The sequence below is a fragment of the Hyaena hyaena genome, unplaced genomic scaffold (genome assembly GCF_003009895.1).
Source record: "Hyaena hyaena isolate Hyena2069 unplaced genomic scaffold, ASM300989v1 scaffold_361, whole genome shotgun sequence".
Classification (NCBI taxonomy): domain Eukaryota; kingdom Metazoa; phylum Chordata; class Mammalia; order Carnivora; family Hyaenidae; genus Hyaena; species Hyaena hyaena.
In genome coordinates this window covers 998,201-1,011,843 of record NW_024080991.1, presented here as the reverse complement: position 1 = coordinate 1,011,843, position 13,643 = coordinate 998,201, and the positions used below count along the sequence as shown (strand labels likewise).

At 38.6% G+C, this 13,643-nt stretch overlaps 1 pseudogene; it reads right to left on the bottom strand.

Moving 5' to 3' along the window:
• Nucleotides 1–2,337: 2,337 nt before the first annotated feature.
• On the bottom strand, nucleotides 2,338–2,839 carry LOC120243810 (annotated as a pseudogene).
• Between the last annotated feature and the right edge of the window lie 10,804 nt (nucleotides 2,840–13,643).

Sequence of the window (13,643 nt, the reverse complement as noted above, 5' to 3'; positions counted from 1 at the left end):
ATGTCTTTCTCTGACTTATTTTGCTTAGCATTAGAGTCTCTAGCTCCATCCATCCATCCTGCAGATGGCAAGATTTCATTCTTTTTATGGCTGAATAATATTCCATTGTACATATATACCACATCTTCTTTATTCATTCATGTATCAGTGGACAGTCGGGCTGCTTCCATAATTTAGCTATTGTAAGTAAGGCTGCAGTATACATAGAGGGTACACATATCCTTTCGAATTAGTGTTTTCATATTCTTTTGGTAAATACCCAGTAGTGTCATTACTGAATCAGAGGGTAGTTGTATTTTTAATTTTTTGAGGCAACTCCATACTGTCTTCTACAGTGGCCGCACCAGTTTCACTACCACCAACAGTGCATGATGGTTCCTTTTTCTCCACATCTTCACCAACATTTGTTGTTTCTTGTGGTTTTTTAAAAACATTTTAAAATATTTATTTGTTTTTGAGAGAGAAACAGAGTGTGACCAGGGGAGGGGCAGAGAGAGAGAGAGAGAGAGAGAGAGAGAATCTGAAACAGACTCCAGACTGTCAGCACAGAGCTCCATGCAGGGCTCGAACTCACTAACCATGAGATCATGACCTGAGCCGAAGTTAGACACTTAGCTGATTGAGCCACCCAGGCACCCCTCTTGTGTTTTTTATTTTAGCCATCTGACAAGTGTGAGATGATATCTCATTGTGGTTTTGATTTGCATTTCCCTGATGATAAGTGATGTTGAGGATTTTTTCATGTGTCTGTTGGTCATCTATAGGTCTTCTTTGGTGATATGTCTGTTCATGTCTTTTGCCCATTTTTAATTGGATTACTTAGTTATTTAATTATATAAATTCTTTATATGTTTTGGATACTAACTCTTTATTGGATATTTCATTTGCAGATGCCTTTTCCCATTCAGTAGAGAGTTGCCTTTTAGTTTTGTTGATTGTTTCCTTTGCTGTGCAGAAGCTTTTTATTTTTATTTTTATTTTTTTGTAAATTTTATTTTTGTAATTTTTTGTAATTTTATTTTATTTTTATTTTGATGTAATCCCAATAGTTTACTTTTTCCTGTTTCCCTTGCCTTAGAGACATATCTAGAAAGGTGTTGTTATGGCAGATGTTAGAGAAATTACTGCCTGTACTCTCTTTAAGGATTTTTATGATTTCAGGTCTCATATTTAGGTCCTTAATCCATTTAGAGTTTATTTTTGTGTATGGTGTAAGAAAGTGGTCCAGTTTCATTCTTTTAAACAGCTGTCCAGTTTTCCCCACACCATTTGTTGAAGAGACTATCTTTTTCCCATGGCATATTATTGCCTCTTTGTCAAAGATTAATCAACCATATAACTGTGAATTCGTTTCTGGGTTTTCTATTCTGTTTTACTGATCTATGTGTCCGCTTTTGTGCTAGTACCATATTGTTTTGATTACTACAGCTTTGTAATATAACTTGAAATCTGGATTTGTAATACCTCCAGGCTTGTTTTTCTTTGGCTTTGGCTATTCAGGTCTTTTGTGGTTCCATACAAATTTTAGGATTGTTCTAGTTCTGTGAAAACAATGCTGTTGGTATTTTGATAGGGACTGCATTAAATGTGTAGATTGCTTTGGGTAGTATGGACATTAACAATATTTGTTGTAGAGGATTATTCTTCTGTATCAGCTAGAATATATTTCCTATCCTTTTAAAGTCTGCTCAGCAAAAAGAGCACCAGGTCTTTCAAAGTCAAGAAAATATGCCTTGTTTTTATCTTACTCACATCTCTCTACCTCTATTTTTCCCACTTCACCGCACCCCAAATTTATGTGATTACAAAATTGAGATTGCAGACAGAGTGGGTAGGTCACTAGGGGCTGGTGGGTTTCTTTCTGCTTATGCAAATAATCTATTGTGGACTTTCTAGCAATGTCTTCTCAATAGAAAGTACTGTGAGATCTGGGATATTAAGACCAATGCCAGTTCCCCTTATTCTACTCAAATCTCAGGGCAGACATTATAACTGACTTCGAGATTCCACATTCACATATTTGGTTTCCTGCTGTATGTTTCCAGCCCCGGTGCTGGAACAACTTACAAGGAATCAGGAAATAGCATTCCAAGGGGACGTTCTGAACTGGATAAGTCACCCACTACAGACCACTTTCTTCTCTGTCTTAATCTTATTGCCTTCTGTTCTCTTTGGAGAACAAAGACTCCAAACTCAGACTTTTCTAGAAAAGTTTTGTATTTTCTTTTTTTTTTCTTATTAATACAGTATTTGTCTTCCCTCTTTCAAACTCTGAGCTAACCACTTTCCCCAGGCTGCCTGGGGAGGTATAGGGCAGATGAGATACAGGAGAAAGATCTATGGGAGGTGGAGACGGCTCCTCCACATGGAGAAGAGGATGAGAAAGGCCACCCTCAGACAAAAGAGCCCCATGGCCTCCAAGAGGGCAAAGCCCAGAATGGTGTAGGAGAAGAGCTGCTGCTTGAGAGAGGGGCTCCTGGCATAACCAATGATGAGGCTCCCAAACACAGTCCCAATTCCAGCCCCAGAGCTAGCCACCCCCATCTGTGGCAGCCCCAGCCCCAATGAACTTGGCTGCTTGTCGATGTCCCTCGAAGCAGCGCTGGTTTGGAAACTGTGGCTAGGAGTAAATGAGGTCAGGGAATGTGGGGCTGCCCAGCTGCTGAGGCTCTCATCTGTCAGCATCTCTGGTGGTTTTAGTGCCACTGCAGACAGCGATCGGCTCAACAGCTAGGAGATGCTCCTGACCAAGAAGGGGGTGGAGACAAACTTTGCACACGTGTACATTTTCAGGGGATGAGGAGCTGTGACAGGAGAGCTGCTCCGAGTGCAGAGAAGACATAGACTGTATTTTTTGAAATAAAAAGCCAATACTTTTACTGACTCCTGAAGGTGTGAATAAAGTGCCCATCAAGTTATTCTGTCACAATGCCTAGACCTCATAGATGTTCTTTATTCTGGTCCAAGAAGCTTTAAGGATAAAAAAAAAAAAAAAGAAAAGGAGGGGTGGAGAAGACTTAATGAGAAAATGATAACTGTCTTCAATATGTGAAGGGCTGTCATATAAAAGAGTTGGTTGACAATGCTTAATGTCCACATATATCCTATCAATGATAAATGAAAAGTCTTTTAATAATAAATGACATAGTTTTCTCCTATGTCATTTCTCCTAGAATAGTGGAAAACTATTCTAATAGTAGTCATGTAGTCCTTTTGCTTTTTCTTTTCTTATTTGTTTTTAACATGACCCTGAATTTAGTGATTGTACGAACTGAAGAGTACCAATTAAAGCACCAAAAGGTTGAACCACTAGAGGGAGTCCAAAACCAAATTAGCACAAAGGCTACAGGATTGCGGATATTGAGGAATTCTCATCTGTGACTATTAATTAGATTTCCCAACATTCACACCCATGTGCATGAAAAGGTCTGTTGTCTATACATTTACTTATTTTCACATAATTTCTACATGCCTCAGACCCTATAGAACTCACTTTCCAAGTTATAATTTAACTGTATTGAATATCAAAATGACACTCTCCCCAATCCAAATTTATTGATGGATCAAAATCTAAACAAAACAGGGGCACCTGGGTGGCCCAGTCGATTGGGCATCTGACTTCGGCTCAGGTCATGATCTCACAGTTCATGGGTTCGAGCCCCGTGTCAGGCTCTGTGCTGACAACTAGCTCAGAGCCTGGAGCCTGTTTCGGATTCTGTGTCTCTCTCTCTGACCCTCCCCTGCTCATGCTGTCTCTCTCTCTCTCTCTGTCTCTCTCTCTCAGAAAACAAAAACAAAAAAAACCAAAATCCAAACAAAATGAATTTATCTTGTGATAGCCTAGAAATAATTCTAACTCTGGGTTGTTTCAAATAGCTTTGCTAAACAAAATCTTTTGTGAGATTTCCCTGCAGAGAGGCATTTAACAAATAGTTTCTCTTCATTTTAGTTGCTACATTCAAGGTTACAATCTGTTTAATATTAAATTAACTATAAACATTCTTCATTAGCAATAAGTCTAAAATTCAAAAGAAGTAGTTGGAACCTGTTCATTATTTATTTATTTATTTTTATTTTTAATGTTTATTTATTTTTGACAGAGAGAGACAGACAGAACATGAGCAGGGGAGTAGGCAGAGAAGGAGACAGAGAATCTGAAGCGGGCTCCAGGCTCTGAACTTTCAACGCAGAGCCAGACATGGGGGCTCAAACTCACTAACTGTGAAATCATGACATGAGCCAAAGTCGGACACCTAACTGACTGAGCCACCCAGGGCCCCAGAACCTGTTTAGTTTTTTAGAATAATGACTGTACATTATTTGTGTGCCTTCAGCATCAATAATATTACATATTAAATAATATATTTCAGGATGTGAAACATACCATAGTTGTAAAAAATTTAAAGAAAATGGTTGTTAGTCATATGCTAATCTTTCTTATGCTTCCATTTTCATATTATGAACATGTTACATTCAACTCTAATATGCTTGAGCAGTAGTAATGGTTATGAGTTGTAATAGCTAAATATAGAGAATCACTTAGCCACCCTTGAAAAGGCATGATTTGCAAAAGCTCTCATCTCAACATGTTCATGTAGGTACATCAAATGACTTATTTCCACAGATACTTAATATGCCAGAGTTTCTTATTTTAAAGTATATAATGAAAACTCTCTAAAATAGGACATTAAAATTGTTCTTTAAAATTGGACATCTTTTGTCTTTCTCATATGTCAAGACTAGAATTATTCTTTGCAAGATCCAGAGTCAGGAGGTGATTAGAGCCATTAGAAACCTTGGCTGGACTACAAATGACCTGCAGACTAGGGTTCATAGAACATCATTTGTAAAGTCTCTTGCAAATTTTTCAGAAACTACTTGTTTCATCATTTTTTAGAAGTTAAGCCTTTAAGGTAATTTTCCTCTTTGATGTTGGTTCAAACTGTTCAACTAATGAAAGTAAGAATATTCATGTATTTATTGTAAAAATATTTATTGAACACCTACTTTGTGCTACTTACTGTCCCAGAGTGTTAGTGTATGATGGTTAAAAAAAAAAAGAGGTAATTCTTGCCTTCATGAAATTTATAGTTTAGTGGGGAAGTTAGACATTAAAGGACTCGATAAGTGAATAAACCAGATGATTAAAAGTGATGAAAGTTGCTATTAAGAAATAAAATGGAAAAGGGCCACTTCACATGGGGAAGCAGGGAAGGCCTCTCTGAGGAAGTGACTTTTAGGCTGAACCTATAGGAAGAGAAGGAGCCAGGTAGGAGAATTGGGGGGAAGGGAGGCAGGGTGTGCTAGTTAGAGGAAGGGCTGTGCCAGGCCCCGAGGGTGGGGCATGATTTCTACACTGGAGACATTAAAAGGAGGCTAGCTTTTGTGGGGGGTGTGTGTGTGTGTGTGTGTGTGTGTGTGTGTGTGTGTGTGTTTTGCTGTTTGTTTGGGTTTTTTTTTTTTTTACCATATCTTTGGTACTTACATTCCATTTCTTTCTAAATAGGTGAACACTTATTCCTCTTATACTTTTATTCTAGCTAGATACTTTATTACTATTCTGAGTATCCAATAAGTTTTATAAGGATAGAAACTAACTTTAAAAATATCTGTGGTACACTTTAAAAATATTAAAATATTTTTAAAAATATTTGGTAGTGTGCTGGAATATATTTGAGCTCAACAAATATTTGTTGAATTGAATTTGACTGACATTAGAGAATAGGGTCTGGTGACTTGTTATGTAGGTTAGATTCTGTTCTATCCAAACACATCGGACACTACTCAGGGCAGACTCAGGTAGAGCTCAAGGGTAATCCTCAAGAAGGATGTCCCTGCTCCTGACTGAGGCTACCCCTCCTGCCACTTCTACCACTCATCTCTCCCTCTTTGGGCATTTTAAAAATTTCAGTTAAACCAATTGTTATAAGAGTCTGTTAAAATTCAGGATTGTTCCCATAATCCTTACTAATGTTCAAATACTTGTATACTACGGTTGACTATTATGTGTCAATTGGAAACTCATGTGCTGTTGACTTATCTAAACATTCATCTTCCAGGGTGCCTGGGTGGCTCAGTCGGTTAAGCGTCTGACTTCAGCTCAGATCATGACCTCATGGTTCATGGGTTTGAGGCCTGCCTTGTCGTCTGTGCTGACTGCCAGCTCAGAGCCTGGAGCCTGTTTCAGATTTTGTTATCTCCATCTCTCTCTGACATGCCCCCCCCCCCCCCCCGCTCACGCTGTCTCTCTCTCTCTCTCTCTCAGAAATAAATAAAACATTAAAAAAATTAAAAAAACATTCATCTTCCTTTTTCTCTTCTACTACCAATAGAAATTCATATCACTTTTTTCCAGTTATTATAGCAGCCTCCTAACTAAACCCCATCCCTCCAGTACCTCCTCACATTGCCACCATATTAACCTTGTCAGGAAACTACTATACTTTGACTGGCTTAGGGGTTATATCTATCTTCATAAATCCTAGACCTTTCAAATGCACAAATTTGTCTAAGAGTGGACTCAATTTTATGTAAGATCTAATCTTAGAGACTGAGCCAGAAAGAAGTCCTGTATACAGGAGTAGAGAAGACACTATCTGAAAATGTTTTCTTCATACTGACTCCAAAATTGATAAACTTTAATCAACTTTAGTAAACTTTATTTTAAAATTCTATTTTGGATCACTTTAAAGTTGATAACTTTCCTTGACCCATTCTCTCCTCCAAGATGAGTGTTTCTGCTGTGGGTTTCCTCAGCAGCCTGAGCATGCCTCTTACAGTGATTATCATACTGTATCATAGCTTTGGTCTCCTTGTCTAAATTCTGTAAGAACATAAAATAGGTCTAGTTGTTCTCCGGATGCTGTGCCTACCACAGAGTCTAATGCACTTACCTGTGAAATAAAAACCTGCTGAGTGAATGAATGAGCAGTAGCAAGGTTGGATTGGTAATTTAGGACTTAGTTGTGGAAGCCTTGAATACCATTTCACCTGTTCACTTTGCGTGCCAGGCAATGTCTTAAGAAATGGACAGGAATGATATACCCAAAGCACTACAGGGGACAGAGCACAGAGTTAATGGTATTCCCTCCTGCAAATACATTCTTCACTCCAGTCCATTCATTTATAAATCCTCAATACAAGGCTAACTTCCTCCTTCACACTGTGGTTCAAATTGCTCTTGCTTTAGTCTGAGGTCCTACAGCACTATCCATACATTTACCATCTCACTGCATTCTGTTTGTATTGTTAGGCAATTATGTAATGCAACTTTGTATTCTCTCTCCAGTGAGATCTTCAAGTTATTTGGGATTTTTACCATTTTTTTCAAATATTTTATAATTTTTGCTCCTCACCCCCAACATTGAGCAAAATGCTTGTTGCTTAATTATTAAATATGTCTGTTCTTTGCATCACCTAGAGATTTGGTTTGAATTTAGCAGAATGAGCTTGAAGAATCTCAGAAAATCTTGTTTGAGGATTATACCTGAGATATACTAGACCTGTCTATCATAATCAATCTTAGAGCTTTCATACTCTCAGACTTCTCTAGGAATTAACCTAAGATCTGATATTTCCGGGGACTGAGCCAGAAACAAAGCCAGTCTACAGAAAGAGGGAAGACACTATCTGAAAATGGTTTATTCATAGTGACTCACAGATATCTACTTCATTAAAGTTTCCTCCAATGCTTTGCCGCCCCCCATCCAAAAATGGAATAAAATCTTATTTCTAGGGGTGCCTAGGTGGCTCAGTCGGTTAAGCATCCAACTTCAGCTCAGGTCATGCTCTCATGGTGTGTGGGTTTGAGCCCCGCATTGAGCTCTGTGCTGACAGCTAGCTCAGAGCATGGAGTCTTTTTCGGATTCTGTATCTCCCTCTCTCTGACCCTCCTCTCTCTGCTCACGCTGTTTCTCTCTCTCTCTCTCTCTCTCTCTCTCATAAATAAATAAAACATTAAAAACAATTTTTTTAAACTGCTTTAAAAAAAATCTTATTTCTAGTTTCCAAGCCACCAAATCAAGCAGAGGAGAAGGAATCATCTTTGCTGCACCACGATATCTCATTGATTGGCAAGATCTTGCTGGAAGTGTACAAGCCCTGACAGAGGGGAGGGGAGCGGAGAGAGACAGACAGACAGACAGACAGAAATATCTCACAATCCTTAGGCCTCAAAATGGGAGGTCTGACTCCATAAGAAATTGATACACTAGGTTCCAAAGTAGCAAAACTAAAGATAAAAGGAAGATACACATTCTGAATCTTCTCAAGCAGATAGGGAACTTTCTTTAGAATGATTACATTGTTCATATTATCCTTGGTACTGAATACTTCATTTGTCCTTAAAATGAAGGTCGCTGTTTCCCTCCTACATCCAAAAATGTGTGGGAGTTGCCGTGAATGCCCAGGCATTTTTCAAAGTTTTCTTTGGGCAACTTCTTTCCCTTGTTGTTCTGTTACTCCCAGACCTTCAAATTTTCTGACTTCAACTAAATTCAATATGTTTCATTACCACAAAACAGTGTCTGACCTGCTTTGCTGCCATTGGGATGAATTCTAGGCAAACATCCTACCTCCAGACAGAATTCATCGATTCTTCTGGCTTTTCTTCAGCATGTAGCTTGCACCCCTTTTAGCACATGGCTGCATTCTTCATTAAAAGAGCTAGTTGTTTTCCTATCTGCCTTCCCTCTATTCTCTTCTGATTTTAAGAGTTGCCATTGTGTGTTAGTCATTTTAAATCTTTCATTGTACCTTCTCTCAACAGGGGCTACTGACTTGCTGCTGTATGATCTTGGGCAATCCATTTAACCTTTCTGAGCCTGATTCTTGTCATCTATGAAATGGATTATTGTGAAGATTAAGCGACATGGTATTATAATAGCTGTAATTACTGTTGTCTACCTTTTAAGGACAATATGAGATAATTTATGGAAATTTGTTTTGGAAAATAGAAAGCTCTATTGGTATATAAGGCTTTACTTAACTCTATACTGCTTAAAAAAATTTTTTTAAATGTTTTATTTATTTCTAGGAGAGAGAGAGACAGCGTGAGCAGGGGAGGGTCAGAGAGAGAGGGAGTCACAGACTGAAACAGGCTCCAGGCTCTGAGCTGGCAGTCAGCACAGAGCCCGACGCGGGGCTTGAACCCACGAACTGTGAGATCATGACCTAAGCAAAAGTCAGACGCTTAACCGACTAAGCCACCCAGGCGCCCCAAAAATTTTTTTAATTTATTGATTTTTGAAAGAAAGAAAGAGTGTGAGAGGAGGAGGGGCAGAGAGAGAGAGAGGGAGACCCAGAATCTGAAGCAGGCTCCAGGCTCTGAATTGTCAGCACAGAGCCTAATGTGAGGCTTGAACCCACAAATGGTGAGGTCATGACCTGAGCCAAGTCAGATGCTTAACTGACTGAGCCACCCAAGTGCCCCAAATACTAGGCACAGTTCTAAGTGCTCATTTAATCCTCTCAATGACTGTGGCAGGTTGGAATTATTATTTTAATTTACAGATGAAGAAATTAAAGCAAATAAAGGTTAAGTAACTTTCCCAAGGTCACACAGCTAGTAAGTGGCAGAACTTGGATTCAAAACTAGGTGATTTGGCTGACTCCAAAGTTCCCACTCTGAGCTAACACACTGTGCAATGCTATAATCAAATTTGGGCTTTTACAAACTATAGTCACTTATTGCTTAATAGTTACGTGACCTTAAGCAAAGCTTAAAATTCTAAACCTACTTTTCATTATTTGTAAAATAGATAAAGGTAATCCCTACCTCATATTCATTTACTCAGCAGTATTTATTGAGCTCCTACTGTTTGCTACATGCTGGGAAAACTGCAGTATCATGATGACTACAGGCACATAAAACAGTTGGCATACTGCCAAGCACTTAGTAAGTGGTCAATGTTAATTATTATTTCAGTGAATTATAAGAAGCCAGTAACTTCTCTGATACATATTTCCTATTACTTGGCTAGAGATTATGTTGTCATCACCATATAGCTATTTTCTACTGGTCCCCTAATTCTATTTGAAACATTTTTGTGGCACGATTCTATATGATACTGCCTGCTATCACAGCAAAAACAAAGCAAAACAAAACATAGTACAAGAATCTCTCAGGGCTAAATAGAGAAAGTGCTTTAAATAGTTACTTTCTGATGCATAGCTAAGGCCAGGCCAGGCATGCAAAATATGCTTACTACCAAGGAATATGAAATACATTTGGTGAGTGTGAAGATATGAAGATGATCAAATATAACACTTTCAGGAAATGTATGATGATGTCATCTTGGGAAATGAAATAGTCCCACATGACATCTCTGCTGACATGTAAAGAGCCTTAGGACTCTAGACAGAAATGGATGGCCTGCTGTGCCCTCCTGTGCTGTGCTCTGGTGCTCACAGGGTCCATCTTAGGCTTGTCTTACCCACATTCTGACGGACTCAGCAATCTTCGCTAGGTTGCACAAGAGACTTTACCTCCCTAGATTGCTGATAATCAAATGACATATGATATATCACTTTGAAGTGCTACAAACACACATGCATGCAAATAGTAAAGAATTTTATCCAAGAGTGTTGTAGTCATGTACAGAGAATACTTAATGTAGGAAGCAGATGTACAAAGTATTATCTCCCCCATTTCTGAAATTGCTCTCAACATCTTTTTGTTTCCTAATATGCTTTCCTGTCCTTACTAGTTCCCCTTCTCCTCATTTCAGTTCCTAATAATAATAATAGCTAATTTGTACTGAGTGGTCTTGTAAGTGCTCTACCTGTAGATGGGGTCACATCGCAATACACCCAGTGTAAGTTGAAAATATCCTAAGTAGAAAATGAACTTTATGTACCTAGCCTACTGAACATCATAGCTTAGACTTCAAGATGCTCAGAACACTTACATCAGCTTACAGTTGGGCAAAATCATATAACATAAAACCTATTTTATAATAAAGTATTGAATATCTCAAGTAACTTATTGAATACTGTGCTGAAAGTGAAAAACAGAATAGTTGTTAAGTGTGCAGGTTGTTGACACTCGTGATCGTGTGGTTGATGGAGCTGCGGCTCTCCACCGCTGCCCAGAATCATGAGGCAGTAACGTACCACATATCACTATCCCGACAAAACATCAAAATTCAAACTTCGAAGCTTGGTTTCTACTGAATGTACATAGCTTTCACACCATCCACCATCATAATGTTGAGAAATTGTAAGTTGAACCATCCTAAGTTGGGGACCACCTGTATTTATTGGATCATCGTAACAACTCTATGAGTTATGTATTAGTGTTATGCTTATTATATTCAAGAAAGCTGAGATACAGGGGGTTAGATAACCTCACAAGGTCATGAAGCCAGGAAGTGGTAGAGTCAGGCTTCAAGTCTGGAAGTACAGCTCTAGAGCACATGCTCTTACTGTATTTCACTCCGCAACAGAACCTGCTACTGTCTTAGACTCATATTTACCAAGCCAAAATTCTTCAAGCAGCAGTCAGCATTTTTCCTCTTTATCTTTTATAATCCAGTCAGTGAAACCTGAGTCATTTTTCTTCTAAAATCAACTCTAATATAACTTTTGTTATGATAAATTCAGAATCGTATCAACTGGCAATAATTCATGCTATAAACTTTTATTTTTATTCATTATCTGAGGAAAAGGAGAATTTAGCAATAACTCTGTATAATATTAACTGCATACTAGCTAGCTCCCAACTATAAATACATCTATTCAAGAAATGAGGTCAAAATCTCAGCTATTTTTCCTCTGATGATTACATGATATATGATAACATTCAGGCTGCTACTTGTTCAAAGGTTAGGCACAAACTTGGCAGAATCAGCTTTATTAATGGCATTGGAGTTAAACAGGGATAAGCATTGTTTTGGCTTAAGTTTATATTTTTAAGTGATCTGTACACCCAACATGGGGCTCAAACTCACAACCCTGAGATCAAGAGTTGCATGCTCTACTGAATGAGCCAGCCAGGCATGCCCCAACATTGTTTTGAAATGTATGCAAAGTATCTTTCTGAGATATCAGAATGAAGTGGTGAAAAACCAGGACCTGAGAGAAATCTTGAGATTAAGTAGTTAGGCCTGCAGAGGTAAGTGACTTGTCCAAGTAGCTAGTTAGCCAAGTGGTTAATGTTTGAGCAGGGGCTAGAAGTCAGGTCTCTGGGTCAGCGTGCATTTCCTTAGCACTGCTTTTCTAACTAGAACTATCTCAGACAGGCTGCTGTCACACATACAATGAAGTGAAAGCCTTTTCCCAGTCAAGAAACCCTTTATTAGTTGCTCTAATGAAGACACTACACTTCAGTAAAGGATAATAATTTCATTGTATATTTAAATAAGTAGAATTTGTATGTCATGTTAGCTTAATACGAGAGCAACTGAGTGGCTGGTGTGGCTTAGAACTTGAAGGACGGACAAACCTACTTCCTGCTTGTGAGAAAATAGTAGTAAAAACAATCATATTTTTAAAAATGTGAATGCTTTACTAAAATCCTCAAGTGCCGTTTTAGGGTAAGAAGCCTCAAGTTCTAGGGTCACCTGGATGGCTCAGTTGAGTGAGCATCTGACTCTCAATTTCGGTTCTGGTCATGATCTCATGGTCATGAGACTGAGCTCTGTATCAGGCTTCCTGCTGTCAGGAACGGAGTCTGCTTGTGATTCTCTCCTTCCCTCTCTCTCTGACCCTCTCCTGCTGGTGCTCTCTCAAAAGAAATAAACTTTAAAAAAAGGCTCAAGTTCTAAAAGTAGAACTTCTCTCCACAAAACTGATCTCTACATAAAACTAACTTATTGTATTTTTGATATAGTCTAGGTACTTCTTTTCAACATCAAAGAAAACACAGAGTTGAGGAAATGTTTACTTCAAAAGCAGTTTTCTTAAGGAAGATAATTCTCTTTCTCTCCTCTGGCTTATATTGGAAGGCTTCCAGAAAACTGAAGTTTATTCCTTTAATCATCAAAAGTCTTTTTAATATACAAAATTGTCCATTCTTAAATGGCTGCCTTTCTAAAATGTAGTATACACTTTCACCTTCTTGAACAGAATATCCTGAACACAGTTTAACCTTTTTACAAAAGTTGATCATTATACCGAAATTCACAACAGCGGTGATAGCTGAACTTGATGACCTCTCAAGTTTCTTCCAACCCAAGTTAGAAGACAATATTAATGAAGCTATGGCCCCAAATCACCAAAGACTTCTTGTTTTTAACCTAAGGTGTTTACTTTGGGGTGAGGGTACAAAAATCACAGTCCTACTTCTAGATCAGAGATAAGCAACAGGTGTTCACACAAAAGCATCCAGGACAGCACATACAAATCACTCGGGGGGGGGGGGGTTGTTAAAAGGAAGATTGATTAAGGCTTGAGATTCTACATTTCTAACAACCTCTCGTGTGATCCCAGCGCTGCTGGTCCATACCTCCACAGATCACTCTTTGGGAAGAAAGGACCCAGGGAACCCCACATAGCAAACTTTGTAGTCTGGCTGTTGACAGGGCTCTGTGAGGCCAGGGAGTTTCTGGGACAGGGCAGCGCTTTTCTCTCATGCTGCAAAGAGCTTTGAATAAATATGGATTATTCACAAAGTACAGTCAAAGCTTTAAAGTGGAAGGAGGAGC